Here is a 17,057-nt window from a genome sequence, read left to right as displayed (position 1 = left end):
GCAGTTGCAACCATTTGGGGAGCAAATCAGTAGATGGAAAAATCTCTCCTTCCCCTCCTCCCACCCCCTGCCCCAGTATCTCTGCCTTTCATATGAAGGGAATATTTTACAGAAAGAAAGGAAAAGCTTCTCAAGCCAGTGATACCAAGTCCCCCCACCTTTGGGATTTACAATTACGTAAGAATGGATCCTGGGGCTTGGCCTCACAGTGTTGCCCAGCAACAGAGTCCCTGCTGCACACCTGACAGTTTGGCAGGAAAACTTTAAGATTGAACTTCACTGTTTTTCATGTAAAGAGAGACTGTGGTAGCAGTAAATTGCTCTCTGTTCTCTCCTGAGCTATTATTATCAGACAGAGCTAGCTATTTTCCTTTTGTTGATACTGCAAGGAGACTATCCCTTGTTATGAAATCATGACTAGAATTTAAGATTTTAAAATAATAGCATGTTTTGTTTGTTTAAAAGGGAAGGGAAATTTCCTTCTAAAATAAGTCTATTGTGACAGCTCAATATACAGTCAGTAATTAGGATACTTCCAGGTAACAAAGCACAAACGACTTCTCGGCACTCGCCACATGATGCGTATTGTGTTGGGCACATTTTATTCTCATTATTTCAGATTTCTGCCTCAATATCACCTTATCAGAGAGCTCAACCTTCTTAATTTTAAAAAAGCATACTCCAGTGCTCATAATACTTAAGGCCCTTAGCTGTCTTATTTTATGCAAAATCCTCTGTTTAACCAACCAGGAGAGTGTGCTTGGTTAAACTGCTCATCTGGAACGATGCTCTCCCATACAGCAGTCATGGCACTTGTAGGCCTAACATTTTTGCACTAATTCTTCATAACAACAAAAGCAATAGTTATATTATGCTGTCTTAACTGTGTTCTAACATGCCATCATGTGGAGCATCAGCAGCCACACTTACTTTGCACAGTTCTGAGATGGAGAAGAGAGCAGCAAAGCTGGCAGACTCGGGACCTCATGAGAGCTGTGCTGACTCAGACCCGCGTGTTCACCTCAATCCTCGACGGCAGAAGGACTGTCAGGGCAAAGGCTGCCATCCCATCCGGGTGCCAGTTAAAGCCCCAACTGCTTCACTTCTGCTCCAGCCCCCTGCCGATGGCCTGGAAAAGCAGCAGCATAGTCTCAAGTAGTTTGGCCCTGTTGTGGCGATTCTGAGAATGAACCAGAAGATGAAAGATCTCTTTTTTCCATTTCTTCCTCTCTCTGTCTTTCAAATAAACAATAAATCCTTAAAAAGAGAAGGAGGAGGAGTAGAAGTGGAGGAGGAGGAAGAAGAAAGAAGCAAGCTTCTTCTGGCCTCTTCCATGAGGAACTGAACTCAGACCTGTGTCCTCACAGCCTCATCACTCTTAGGAGTCCCACCTTCTAATACGATCGTGTTGGAGGCTGGAACTTCAGGACATACATTTCAGGGAGATGTAAACATTCAAACCATAGCACATACCACAAGGCTAAGTTACTTCCATCATATGAACATAGCTACCTGCAGTCAAGTTTGTGGTTTGATAAACTTGGTTTTCTAGTTTCAAAAAATCAATACTTGCCATTTAATTTTGTGACACATAATAAAACATTCTTAACTTTAATTTTTTATCATAAGACATTACTGTGTTCTCATTAAGTATTATATTTTTAATGATAGTGATCAGACAGAATGTTAAAGTGATATTTCCTTGTAGCTTTGCCTTAACACTTCTCTAATAATTCCCCATCAGCTTTGTCGGATAATACTCATCTTTGATTTTTAGATCCTTTCCTTTTTAAAATGTGATGTTTTATTATTATTGAGTTGTAAGGGCTCTTTACCAATAATTTGCACAAATGTTCTTCCATTTGTGAACTGATTCCTTTCTTTATGATGTCTTTGGTAGTACAAAACTTTTAAACTATGATGATGTCCAATTTCCTTCTTTTTTTCCCCTTTATTGCTTTTACTTTGTGTGGTATTTTAAGAAGGCGGTCGAGTTTTTCACAGAGCCTGTTTGCTCATCCTTTTCTTACCACGGCCTCAGACAGCAACGGACGCTATCCCCCACCCCATCAGATACCTAACATTCTGTTTTGAAATACAGTGACTTAATTAGTATGCTACGCACCCTCCCCCCCAAGCAGATTACAAGCTCCATGACAGCAGAAGCTGGGTCTCATTCTTTAATTTCCTGAAGGGTCTTAAAAGTTTTTGAAAACAGCATATACTTTAAATATTTAAGACCAGGACAGGTTGTAGTTAACATGGCATTTGTGGTCTTTGTCAAAATAGAACTGCATATATCATTTAGTAATCTGGCGAGCTGCCGTCCAGTGAGTGGAGGAACACCTTGGTCTTACAACAGGTGTGAAACAGATTGGGGAAATACTACACTTTACACTCTGTTTCTAGGCTTCTTTCAGTCTGAGTAAAAGGCTTAACCAAAGACACTATTTTAGCATTTTAGGTGTTTATCTTGAGCTACTACCCAAATTGGCTATTAAGACAAATAAAAACTTGTAACAGTAATCACAGTATTCAATTTTTCTCCCCAGAATTCAGATATATTTTAGCAGGCAAATATGCACAACATAAAAACAGTTTAGCCATGTATTGGTCATGTATTGGTCATGTGAGTTATTCACAAACAGCAGGAAGATCACAATTACAGCATGCATACCATTGCTTTAACTAAGGAAGAAAAAAAAATGTGGCTAAATGGAGTACCTCTCTGGTCCCACGTGAATATGTATCACTTCTAGCTTTTAATTGCCACATCTGTATTTCAATTTAGTCATGGCATTAACAAAATGGAGCATGACTCAATGACCAGCACATACAGTATGAATTATTTTCAGCTCAGAAAAGTGTTGCCAGGAGACTCCCATACATAGAAGAGTTTTTCAGCTGTAACCAAGGCTGGTTCATTCACACCAGTGTTAACACTGAATTACTTGACATGTCTCTAATTAAAGCTACCATGGTGGCATTGTGAGTCAAAGGCGAGCACACTGCGACCAGTGGGAATGCGCTCTGGCCAAGCTTTTTAGTACTGTATGGCACACAGATGCAGCTGCTGCTGGTTCCTTTCCATGTGATCCTCTGAGCTGGAAATGTCACACAGTTCTTTTAGAAATTACTTATCCCTGACTGGCTAGCCACTGCAGTACTCTGAGTAATTATCTGATTTTTTAAAACACATTTTCTGAAGCAACTACAGAAAATCACATTTATTAGAAAGATAGTTCCTTTTTGATGTGCACAACTGCTTACTCTCCAAATCTGTTTGTCCACAAACATCATGCTATTTTACATGCATATGTCTCCCCGTTGGTGGGTAAAAGATGTTCTATAATGGGATAGATATGCCCACAAGTGTGGCTAAATATACAAACAACACAATTCAAGTTGTAATCAATATACAGTGAATAAACAGTCCAGACTTTCTGATAGAGATAGCCACTGTTTTGACTTCAGCTTTCAGTGTTTACTGCTACCTGTTAGTGTCATTACAGCTCCTCAGTATTTATTTCAGTACTGTCAAGCAAGCCCCAGTTTCGGGAATGTTCTGCAAGGATGTCTTTTCCGGTTACTTCTCCTTCTTCCAGGCAAACAGTTCATCTAGCCACTGTACTTACACGGCACTATAGTAACACGATAGAAATCTCATTTATTTTTATTTGAAAGGCAGATTTTTAAGGAGCTGAGTCATGTGCTTCTTCTGGATCTCCCATGTCTGAGTCAGGGCCCGAGGACCTGAGCTATCTCCTGCTGCATTCCCAGTCTGTAAGCAGAAAGCTGGATGGGAGGTGGACAGAGGATTAGCCTGCTATGCTCCCATGCCCATCCCCACGACCGAATTTTAGTTTTTCCCAGTCACTCTGAGTCCTCAGGCAGTAAGAAATCCCATTCTTCCTTCTTTAGGATAACACTGACATATCTCAAAAAAGTGTGAAATTTAAATGAAAAGATGAGGGCACAGCATAGTAGCCTAGCGGCTTAAGTCCTCGCATTACACATGCCGGGATCCCATATGGGCACCAGTTCTAATCCCAGCAGCCCCACTTCCCATTCAGCTCCCTGCTTGTGGCCTTGGAAAGCAGTCGAGGACGGCCCAAAGCCTTGGGACCCTGCACCCACATGGGAAACCCCGAGGAGGCTACAGGTTCCCGTTGTTCCGGCCACTCGAGGAACGAATCAGCGAACGGAAGGTCTTCCTCTCTGTCTCTCCTCCTCTCTATACATCTGACTTTACAATAAAACAAATTAAAATAAATAAATAAATGAAATGAAAGGATGAAATTATAAGTATAGCTATATTTGATGCTCATTTTCTTTATTAACTGCTTTTATTTTTCTGATTGCAGTCTACTAGTAAGTCCTCTTAAGTTAAAAAAAGCAAGTGCAGTTTATAAGTTTACAATGCCTCACTGTGATGGCAAGCTAGACCCACTAGTGCCCTGGAGAAACCTCGGAGGCGGTAGGCATTGCGGCACCGTGATTGTGGAATAGTAAGCCAACACCCACGGCACTGTCACCCAATGCTGGAGTGCCGAGACTGCTCTGCTTTCAACCCAGCTTCTTGCTAGTGCCTCCGAAAAGCCGGGATGCTGGCTCGAGTTCCTACTGCCCCTACGGGAGACTCAAATGGAGCTCCAGGCTCCTGGCATTATTCCTGCCTAACCTTATCTGTCACCAGCATTTGCACAGTGAATACGAAGGAAAATCTAGCTCAGTCTCCACTTCTCTCTGTCCTTCTGCCTTTCACATACATACAGCTACATATATTTACACATAGAATACCTTTTTAAAACACAGCAGCAGCCTCCCCAAATCATACTGTGTTCTCAAAAATCATGCTAAGTCAAGGTCTCATCTTCATATTTTTAAACTCTTAAAAAAAATTTTTTTTACAGTGCAGACTACACCAACCTGGGCAGAGGTCTATTCACACAAACGCAGCTGACATGGGGCTGATGGACAGCATCAGCCCGACCCTTTGGTAATGGGAAGAGTTTGTCATGCCCTAGCTGTTCTCTGTGGGATGCTGCCTGGATGGCGAGTGGTGAAGGGAAGACTGCTTGGTCCTCCCAGAGTCCAAGCAGAGCGGCCAGGACTCTGACTGCTGTGCCGAGTGGCCGCCTGCTTTGACAGGTGCAAGTGCTGTGCGGCCACAGCCGGCCCTGCCTCGCAGACAGGATGGCTCTGTCTCTGGGCTGTACACATCACAGTCCATGCCAACCAGGCCTCCTGGGGTGACACCGGAGCCTTGCAGTGTGGGGTCACCTTTCCCAGAGTGGCATTGCACTGCACATAGCCAGTATGTGGGTCCTTGACACTTTTTTTCTTTTTTTGTTAATGATGTTCAATTCTCTTTATGGATGGCCTCTTCTAAGATTGTCATTGCACTATTTTAATTTATTAGTTTTATTTTGCAGCTATCAGAAAAGCTACCTTTAAAAAATCCTTATAAATGTCTTTAGAGTACAGGCATTTTAGTAATATGACACAGTTTAAGCTTTTAATAAGCTTCGGAATGCAGTTTCTATAGGAATCCATGACCAAGGCATAAAAATTTTAAAGTATCTTTGGATCCAAAAATTCTACACCTCACTTATCCAAATCCACTTAAACAAACTGCTTGCCTGGAGACAGAAAAGAAGTACGTTTTATTTTATGGGAAACAGAGGGTGAGCAACTAGACTTTGTAGGACCAATTTCCTCCCTAACTTCGCCACTGATTTTGTAATCCACCAAATACGAAAGCGATACAGGCAGAGGGTGGTGTGACAGGTGGATGCTGAGGTTTGACAGTCCTGGCCAATCTGTGTGCTAGCTGCAATGTGACTGGCCATGGGATGGCTCTGGCAACACAGCCCCCTCCCCACGAAAAGTCCTGGCTGGCCAGAGCTGCAGCTGCAGCTGGCACACACACACATAACAGGCTGCTGCAGCCCATGCAACAGCCTAGTCCACACTGCTCAAACCTCCCATTCGGCCTCCTACACCCCTGTCCCCGCAAACCAGCCTTCCATGCACCCACCAGCCCAGCTCCCGCTCCCACCTTACCAGGTAGAAGAAACTCAAGTCTCACAATGTTACTCACTTGGAATCTGCACCAGCTGATAACTTCCATTATGGCTACAGGATGTGGCCTCACGTTGACCTTGGGTTCATTGTAACGTCATTATTTTAAAATTACTATGGTTAGCAGTTTCACTCCCTACACTTTGTTGGGGGTCACTTTGGGGTTTTGGTTTTTTACTCACTCTATTTCTCATGAGCTTGCCTAGCCTTTCCCTTTGCTTTCAATAGTCTTGCTTCCCTACACACCTTTATGCTTGTGCCTTGAATCCTTTCGTGTAGTGAAGACAATCTGCAATAAGCCCAGGCAGGGGACCCGCTGTCCACAGCATAACTGACGGGTCAGCAGCAGGAGCCGGAAGCCCTCAAGACATCAGTTGGTGAGTCCTGCTCCGTTGTGTTTGAGGATCTCAGTTTTTTCTCCCCTTGGTCCCCTTCTACTCTGATCCTTCATAAATTAACTCCTCTTAACCCAACCACGAGCTTCATGCCTCTGTCGGAAACTGAACATTCCATGCTCAGGGTCTTCACAGATTCATGGAGAGGAGGAGAGATAGAGAGGAAGTGGAGCCTCCGGGATTAGAACCAGTGGCCATATGGGATCAAGGCGAGGACCTTAGCCACTAGGCCACGCTGCCAAGCCCATTCGTTTTTTTTTTTTAAAGTAAAATATCTATTTTTCTTCCTCAAAAGAGTGAGTTGAAGGTTATTGCACCTCCCAGCTAACAAGATGCACCTTTTATTTTTCTGGCAAATTGCTCCTGGCAGGAAAAGCTCCTGGTGAGCTTTTCCACCTCAATAGGAAGAAATCTTACTACATCCTAGGAAACTGTTTTAAGGAACCATCTATTGCCTATGCCTATTGCCTATGCAGGCAAGCAATTCTGCAGGTCCCCTGGCTGAAGTGCTTATGGAGAACCAACTGGCTCTGTTGACAACAGAACACATGCAGTGACTAATGAAATCTGTCGCATGTATGCTAATGACAATGGAAACAGATATCAAACAGATTTACAAGTGCTTCTCTGATTTGGTAAGAGAAGTCTCTTGGTTCCCACCATCTGGGAAGCCATAAGAGTTCTCCCCCTCTGACATAGTTCTCAGCCCTGCTGCTTCCTTGCCAATTGCATTCTTCCCAAGTGCAAAATGCGTGTTTCACAATTCATAGTATCATGCCATGATGATGGTCATTGCCAATGACAGGTAGCAGGCCTGTTGCTCTTTAAACAACATCTGTAAACTACTGAGATGGGGATTTTCCAAGTCTTGCTAGGAAAGGGTGATGCCCTGACACAACAGGAAGAAGTTACGGAAAATACATGTTCTTCCCTCAACTTTCCAGTAAGATTAAAGGATGAATACCTCCGAGGGCAGACACAATACGGGCAGCAGGGAAGTAGTTTTGGAGAAAAGAGCTGAGGTTTGACAGCCACAGCCAACTCACTCAGCGTGCATGCCACTATCTGACAGCCCCAGCTGCTCCATGGTGTGATGACTGGTATCACCCACAGTGGAGTGGCTTCAGCAGCAAAACCTGCCCCAGCACAATGCCAGGCAGCCCATGGACAAGCCCTGGCCAGCGGGTGAAGTAGTTATGGCCTGCCCTGCACGCCAGCCTGACAGGCACCACCCAAACCCACTTGCAGGTAACCTGTTGTGACCAGATTTTGAGATCCCCAGAAATCACCAGGAGTCTGAAGTCGATCCAAGTGCACAGGATGGTATATTTAAGCTCAGTATGTCCAAGCCTGGGTTCTTGGTTGACAGCAGGCAGCTGGCTGACTGACCAGCTAGCCAGCGGGCCAGGGCCAACACCCCTTGCTGGGAGTGTGGCACCAAACAGCACATTCATAGGGGTTTTATAGGGGCAGCCCACAATAGCTTGAAAAGGGGCAATTCACAATAGTCTGCAAGGTGAGGGGAAATACCACACATTCCCTACCTATCTCAGCTGGACAGCCCATGCCTCCAGCAACTAAGGTAAGTACCCACTTAATTACTTGGAGTCATCTGTGAGATAACCAGATTTAGGTGGGCCTTGATTCATAAGAATTGGGGCCCATGAAAGCTAAAGGTCACACAGGCCATTTGGCCTGCAAGCTCACAGTTTCTTTGTAGTAATGAGCCATGAACAAATGGTTGGGATTTTGATACTGAAGGTTGTTCAACCCAGGAACTACTCTTCCCATGAAGCAGAAACTGCAAGATCCACAGTACGGCAAACTAGGATCCAAGTACCAACTGAAACTATCTACTATCCATTGCGTCCTCATGATGAAATTACCATGGCTGGCACCTCCACTCCCATCATGCAGCTGACGTCATCATATTTATAATATTTCTAAAATAGCACAAGAGATGTTGGCACCCAATCCCTGCCCTAAACTGCTCGTTTGAATATTCAGTTAGTATCCACCCCAGACATCCCTCCCTATATATCCCAATAGCATAAAAGGACAGAGTGAAGCTTTTTAGGGGTTTCCTCCTTGTGTTTTGCTTTTTGTTAATTCTCACCTCTTGAGCTTTCCTGTGTCCACTATTTACACATATTCTGCCTCCCTGCGCAGCAATATGGCCTCCTCTGGAGGGAAGGGGGTAGAAGCGCAGCCAGCGTCCCAGCTGCCCACAGCAGAGGCGCTGGATGCCTCTTCCTGCCATCTCACCATCTGCTGGTAGTTGTTCATACTTGTAACATTTCCACGGTAGAGAAGTGTAGGACATTGTGACCCTAGAAGATCAATAAGCACAGGATTACTATTGATAGGATAATATTTGTATGAGAACAACTAGATGGATGCCATTTGTATGACTGATTGGATATCCTTTGTATGAGAACAGCCAAATGGATACCTTTTGTATAACTGGTTGGATGTCATTTGTATGAGAACAGCTGAGTGGATAGCATGTGAACGAGAACACTTGGTGGGATATACAAAAGAGTTCCAAACAAGAGTATAGGAACAATTGATGGGTTCCGCAGATAAGCTCAATACCTGCTCCCTTATCCTATGTGACCCTAAGTCCATAAAGCCTGATGCCGCTAATAAACTTCAGCTGGTAACCATCAGTCAGAGCCCAGGCCTGTTATTATAGGTTCTGTGCACCAAGTCCATCACTGCAGGACAGTGACAGAAAAGCTTACTTGTCTTTGTTTTATGAACTTCTACAATCATGATTTTTTAAAAGATTTATTTCTTTTTATTGGCAAGTCAGATATACAAAGAGGAGGAGAGACAGAGAGGAAGATCCCCCGTCTGTTGATTCACTCCCCAAGTGGCCACAATGGCCGAAGCTGTGTCAATCCAAAGCCAGGAGCCTCTTCCGGGTCTCCCACACAGGTGCAGAGTCCCAAGGCTTTGGGCCATCCTCTATGGCCTTTCCAGGCCACAGTAAGGGAGCCAGATGAGAAGCAGGGCTGCTGGGATTAGAACTGGTGCTCCTATGGGATCCCAGTGCACGCAAGGGGATGACCCTAGCTGTTAGGCCACTGTGCTGGGCCCTACAATCAGGATTTTTAAGAAGACCTATTAAAAATCTTTACCGTAAACTTTTGAAAACAGGAATCTGTTTTAAATTAATTTTCCCAGGAAACATTATTAACATCACACTAGAGCAAACGCAAAGTACTAGTGTGGAGAAACAATTCATTGTATCTGATGTAAATGTATTTTAGGAGTTCTTAATTTCTGGGAAGACCTCTTCCCACTCCTCCCCAAAAAAGTTGTATCATTGCTTAGTCTTCACAGTTTGATGGACCCACCTGCTCCTGGGTTAGCCTGGGCACTCTAGGAAGCTGATGGAAGAGCTACACAGACTAGAAATTGACCTCTGAAGGCTGAATCTCATCATTTCACAGCAAGTGTCAATTCACCGTGAGACAGCTCAGTGGAGGTTCTTCCAATTGACTTCCCTCTGCTGTGGGGCTCTGGAAGTCGACACAGACAACCAGGTTCTGCTTGTCCAACTGGCTGTCTCCATGAGCTTGTACACACACACACACTCTGCACAAGGATAGCAGGTTTAATTATTTTTTTTTTTCTGAGAGGCTGAAGTTGTGATGTAGTGGGTGACAACGTTGTTTAAGATGCTGGCAACCCACACGGGCACTGTACAAGTCCCAGCTGCTCCATTTCTGATGCAGCTACCTGCTGATGTGCCTGGGACAGCAGTGGAGGCTGGCCCAAGTACATGGGCCCCTGAACCCTCATGGGAGACTCAGATGAAGCTCCAGGCTCCTGGCTTTGGTCCAGCCCAGCCCCAGTCATTGCTGCCATTTGGGGAGTGAACTAATGCATAAAGATTTCTTGCTCTTTTTCTGCCTCTCCCCATTCCACTTCTGTAACTCTTTCAAATAAATAAGTATTTTTAAAAACATACTAAAAATCATTATGACAAGTGAAGCTTAAAATCTTCCTGTTATGCATGTTCACATATTTTCCTATTATGAAAATTTCATCTCTTACAAATATTACATATGTCACTTTAAATAGAAACATCTCCAGAATATTTTAAGACAGGGCTTTTCTACATGAATACATCCTTTCAAATGCTTCATTAAGTTGTTCATCAAGACATGTTGTATAACTCTTACATTTCCAGTTTAACAAGCCTAGGTATCTCACACTGCTAACTCGTCTAATGAAGCAAATACCTTAGTCTTTCTGAAAGTGCACTGCAAAGCTTGTATCCTTCAGTACATGACAGGAAAAAGATAATTTAAAAAATCAGTCTCTGCTTTCCCAAAACAGGCAAGAGTAAGGGAAAAAAATATATCTTAGAGGTACACTGTTTCAGAACAGAAAAAGGAATTTTTTCCAATGATTTGTTTATTTGAAAGGAAGAGTTACAGAGAATCAGACAGAGACAGAGCTAGGGAGATCTCCCATCCTTTGCTGACTCCCAAGGGACAGGCCAAAGCCAGGAGCCTGGGACTCCATCAAGGATCCTATATGGGGTGGCAGCAACCCAGGCATTTGGGATTTCCCAAGTTGATCAGAGGAGGAACAACTAGGACTTGAGCCAGTGCTCATGTGGGATGCCAACACTGCAGACAGCCGCCTAACTCCCTGGGCCACTGTAGGAGTTCCCAGCCACAGGGATGTAAAGTGTCATGACATCTCTCCCATGGCTTCAGTGACTGTTAGCGTCACCACTCCCTAGAACAACAACTCCCCCCAGGGCCATGGACAGCTCAAAGCCTGCCAGTGTCTTTCCTTGTCCTTCACTCAGCATGAGGTCCCTTTGCATCTTATAATAATGATCAATGAAACAATTTCCACCAGATGCATTGGAGCCATATATCTGTTAAGGAAATGTGTAAAGCGCTACTGTGATACGGCCTATAAACAGACCTTATGAATGATAAAAAATTAAATTTTTGACAATTACTAACAATGAAATTCCTTAAAGTTGGTCTCTCCAAATGGATGTAAGTATGAAAGTATTTTCAGGCTCATCAAGGAATTCAGTGCTAATTCGCTTCCTAAAGAGGAAGTCCCACTGTACTGAATTGTCGGCAACGCCAGCGTCACCGTGTATCCTGAACTGAGTGGAGGGACTAGGGTTGAAAAGAAGGTAACATGCACTGGGTCATTCGTGTAAAGAGAATGCCAAATGTTGTTTATTGAAACTCCAGGTTGCCTTTTATACCCTGCCTAGTTCCTCCCAGTATTTATCCAATCATCAAGCGGCCACCCTAAAGTCCCCTGGGGACATAACTTGACAAACAGGAAGCAGGAACTTGTGGTTAGACTGGGGGGGTGCTAAATGTGTCATGCCAAGATTGCACGCCCTGTTACACCTCCTGAGAAACAAGCTAGACTGTGGAGTTAACCCTTTGGAGACCGGGCCCTGCATGTTCCCCCCCCCTTTTTTTTCTTTTTCTTTTTTTTTTTAATGGACACCTGTCTCAGGTTGTTCAGCAGTCAGCTGATGTCTTACCCGTCATGGGGAGCCCTGCCTGAGGCACGCGGGATCCCTATCTTAGGCTGGTCGTCAGCTCTGCCAGATCTTAGCCGTCTCTGGCTACCTAACACATCTTGCTCAACAAGACTTGAATACTAGGGTTTTCCACAGCCAAGGCCATCATGGCTTTGCCGAACGATGACCCGCTCCCGGGCTTGTTGCCTGCATAGGTGGCAGAGAAGAAGAAACAGTACTGCAATTATGGCTACGACCATCAGTCCCATGGCCAAGACTCTGCTCCATTCCTTAAACATCCATGCTGCCAGTTTAATGCCATTTCACGGGGGTAACACATATATGATGGTAAATTGGGAAGCAGCTGGTGATCTGCATTTCCCACTGGCACGATACTGGGAAGTTGCACCACTGCTGCCAGGGTCTCCTCCTCCCAACGGCTTTTATCCTGCAAGAACATCATTAGGAGTGGAATCATGCTGAGTTGGAACCAAGAAGATTTGTTGTGTAAGTCTCTCGGGCACCCATCTCGGTGTTTCTTCATCCTGAGGAATAATACAGATGGAGCCTTGCCCCCATGTTAGTACTGGATCTGGTTCCCACCATTTATTTGTGGCCAGATCTTTCCATTTTACTTGACCTTTATTCTCATTAGCAGAGCGTAGCCAATGGCGCTCTGCAGGCGCTACATCATTAGTGACAGTCAAAAAATTTAACACATAGATGGCAGATGCCAGTAGGGAATGGGGCGAGCTGCAATGCTCGGCCACATCCCCCTTCTTTACTTTTTCTAGATAAACTTTAAGGGTGCGACTGGCATGTTCGACAATGGCCTGACCCTGAGGATTATAAGGGATGCCTGTTTTGTGAGTTATATTAAAATCTTGACAGAACTTCTCAAAACCCTGGCTAACATAGGCCAGCCCATTATTAGTCTTAATTTGTTTGGGGACCCCCATACAGGCAAAGGCCTGTACAAAGGCTTTAACATCTTTTAATTTCTCTCCTGAATGGGTGGAGGCATAAATTACATGGGAATAGGTATCAACAGAAACACGTACATATTGAAGTTTTCCAAAGGAAGGGACATGGGTAACATCCATTTGCCACACATGATTGGGCAATAACCTTCTGGGATTAACCCCGAGGGATGGGACAGAACAATATTGAGCGCAGACTTCACAATTGGTGACAATCTGGGTGTCTTGTTCTCTAGTCACCTTAGCATGTAATCTCAGGGAAGCTGCATTGAGATGGAACCTTCTGTGAAGGCGCACTGCCTGTTCATAAGGGTCCATGGTCAGGGATATGTGCAACACCGGAGTCAGCGCATCTGCCGGCGCATTACCCTCGCTTAGGGGGCCAGGCAAGGAGGTGTGCGCTATTATATGCCCAACAAATGGGGGATAAGTGCGCTGCCAAATCTGCTGCTGTAATTGTAAAAGAAGCAAATAAACTGAGGAGGTGGGGGCTATACAGGCTGTGGTTTCTAAAGCTAAAATGACATGAGCCACATAGCAGCTGCCTGTGTATAAATTCAGGGACTCAGTATGATAAATTTGAAGGGCAAAAAGAACAGCGGCTATTTCGGCAGCTTGAGCTGATCTGTGGGAGATGGAAAGAGCCCATTCTTGATGTCCAGAAACTGTAGCAGCCTTGCCTCTAGCCGATCCATCGGTAAAAACCACACGGCCTCCTAATGCAGGTTGTTGTCTAATTATTTTGGGAAAAACACCGGATGTCTTTTGAAAAACTGTACTAAGGGATGGGAGTGATAATGATTAATTAACTGAGAAGAAATCAACAAGTGAATCATTGGATGGAAGATCTTCCTGTCTCCTCCTTTTCTCTGTATATCTGACTTTCCAATAAAAAAAAACTTTAAAAAATGCTCATTTTTCGAGCCAATCCCAAAAGGATAAATATCATATGTTCATTCTAACATAAGACAACCTCCATCCCAAGTACAAAAGGAGATAAAGGTAAACAAACACACACTCGTAATCTCACAAACATAGGACGTAATGGAGACCAGAGTGCCAGGAATCAAAGACAAGCAACAGGATGCACCTTTACCCCTGAATCAAAGAGCAGAATACTGGAGCCAAGACAACACCTGATGGGTTTTTGTGCTATGAAACACAGGTGACAATGTAGGGGGTGGGGGAGAGAAAGGGGCGGCGGGTGGGGGAGGAGAAGTCCTATGAGTTCTATGTCTGCAAAATTAGAACACAGAAAATAAGAATAAAAACGTTTAAAAAATGCTAATTTTTAATATACAATATGTATTACGTCACTGGGACACCACTGTTTAAAAGGCTGTGGTCAAGCAACCCACAAACCAACACCGCCTGGCTGTTTGCAGTTCAGGGTCCAGGAGGCCGGTCAGAGGGCAAAGCATTTCCAAAGAGGTAAGGTCAGAGCCAGATTCCAAACAAGACGCCAAGGTGGGTTTTTCCTGGAACACTCTACTTGAATTATTGCACAACTAGTCAACTCAGTCACAGTTCAAGTGCAGCCATTGTGTTCTTTGTATTCTGTGTCATGCTTACAGTTAGTAAATCCCACAGACACAGGGATGCTGAGTCCTCCATCAGACCTCGGGTGTCATGCATCCGTGACTGAGCAGGTAGAGATGACACTGCTCTGTCACAGAAATCCCAGCTCTTCTCATTTATCACATCTATAGGTGTTACGTACTCACCGCTTGAGTTGAAGTTAGGCTTGTTACATGATTAAAGGCAATTTTGTTATAGCAGCATGTGCTTATTTTACTCTAAAAGAATAAAATGCCTCAAGAGAAACAGCTTTTATTTTCATTTGCAACTTGTAAAATAGAGTAATTTTTGCTGATGTAGGATACCAATAACTCATTGAGGACCATGATGCCTCTGGCAATACCACATCCTACCTTTGTCAGAGGGACAGCCTGCCCCAGATCCATCCAGAGTACAGACAGCAGCTGACTGCTCTTGACTCTCCATCTTCCCTGGCAAGGATGACGGTGTTAGGGAGAGCATCCGAGGCAACAGCGCTCACAGCAGACGAAGAGACCCCGCTTACAGCAGCTCTCTGGCACGGGTCATTTCTCCCGCCACGCTTATCGGCTTGCACAGGATGCCCTCACCTTACTTCCTTTCTTCCCCAGGGGATGGTTGGGACTGACTTGTTGAGAAAGGTTTCCATTACCTAATGAGTCAGGAGAGAAAAGGGTTGCCATGGTTACACGTAAACTTGTCGTAGGTCTACAGAAGTTCAGGAGGAGAGGGTGGTGAGGAAGCTGGCCAGCTTCCCGGTACACCCTGAAGAGTTTCTCAATGGTGCTGACAGAGGCAGCTCCTCAGGTCCAGCCCCAATTCACACCTTCATGGCCGTGTGCATAATTTGCCTGGCAGAACACTGCTCCATCACGTGGGCTAAGCCAGGGGCCCAATGTCTTTCTTGGACGCAGCCAAGGTCCTGTCCTGGAACTCTGCTGTGGAGAAGGGCGTGATCACCCTCTGACATGCGTGGCAGCCAGTGTCCAGAACAGTCTGGGAAGGCCAAGACACAGGGTCGGAACAGGGGAGGCATAAGCTCACAAAGAAGGTGGGAGGAAGACTTCCAGCAAGATTTCCAGGAAGGCACGACATTGTGTTGAGATCAATAATGGATCTTTCTCCTGTTCAGGTTAAGGCCAGAGTGGGAGAGAGAGTTCACGGGAAGGGAAGGACCAGGGCTCAAAAGCCACTGACAGGTTTCAAGCTTTGTTCCAAAGCCATCACTGAGCTGCATGGCTGTGGCCCTGAAGGGAAAGATGCAGCTCAGGGCACAACTGAAATGCTCAAATGCAAAAAGAGGATAAAGAGCTAGAGCTGTAAACTCTTAAAGGGGGTTCAGGTAAGACTGCACTGCCAGGGAAGGGGCTCAGGTAAGACCTCACTGTCAGGGAAGGGGCTCAGGTAAGACCTCACTGTCAGGGAAGGGGTTCAGGTAAGACTGCACTGCCAGGGAAGGGGCTCAGGTAAGACCTCACTGTCAGGGAAGGGGCTCAGGTAATGCATTGTCAGGGAAGGGGCTCAGGTAAGACCTCACTGTCAGGGAAGGGGCTCAGGTAAGACCGCACTGTCAGGGAAGGGGCTCAGGTAAGACCTCACTGTCAGGGAAGGGGCTCAGGTAAGACCGCACTGTCAGGGAAGGGGCTCAGGTAAGACCTCACTGCCAGGGAAGGGGCTCAGGTAAGACCTCACTGCCAGGGAAGGGGCTCAGGTAAGACCGCACTGCCAGGGAGGTAACCAGAGTGTACACCTATGTTTAAGGCATCTCCACACTGTTTTCCACAGTAGCTGTATTAACTTACACTCCCACCGACAGTGTGTAAATGTTCCCTTTCCCCCACATCATGACCAGCATCTGCTTTGCTTGCCTTCTGGATAACAGCTGGGGAGATGGCATCTCAGTGTGCTTTAGTGGTAACTAAAATTTTCTAAAAGCCAAAACAAACACAGAGCAACAAATCCCTATTTGAATTAGTTTTGCCGTCCACTCAGTGTTTTTCCAAACTTCGTTTTAAATCCGCCAATCTGTGAAGAATTATACCCTATTATAGTTTTAATGAGCTATGACTACATGGAAATTCATTGTGAATAGCTAAAGTTGAACATCATCAACATTCCTGCTAAACCACTGTTTTCTCCCTTTTTACTTGTTGACCTCTTCAGTGGAGCCTTAAAGCCTTTGAAAAGCATGAAGTTGAAAATAATAAATAGAATGGAAGTTCATCTGTTGAAGACCAACCTTAAAAGCAGTAAAAATAGGAAGCTTTGGCCGGAAGAAGGCCTGGACACCTTATTCACTTTGTATGTTCTCCATCAACCCACCTCTGACACAGTTTAGCAGTCATGACTGAAATGGCCTGGAAGCTTTGTGTTTAAACAAAATAAATTAAGATTATTACTTAATAATCTTTATTTTTATTACGCAAGAGAAATGTTCTCCAGGACGTCTCAGCATTACTTCACACTTAGTGTACCTGAAACCTTCGAAACAAAGTCCGTCCTTCTCTGTTCGCCTCTCGT

Source organism: Ochotona princeps, chromosome 27, assembly GCF_030435755.1.
Source record: "Ochotona princeps isolate mOchPri1 chromosome 27, mOchPri1.hap1, whole genome shotgun sequence".
In the NCBI taxonomy this organism is placed as follows: Eukaryota; Metazoa; Chordata; class Mammalia; order Lagomorpha; family Ochotonidae; genus Ochotona; species Ochotona princeps.
Note: the sequence above shows the minus strand (reverse complement) of the source record.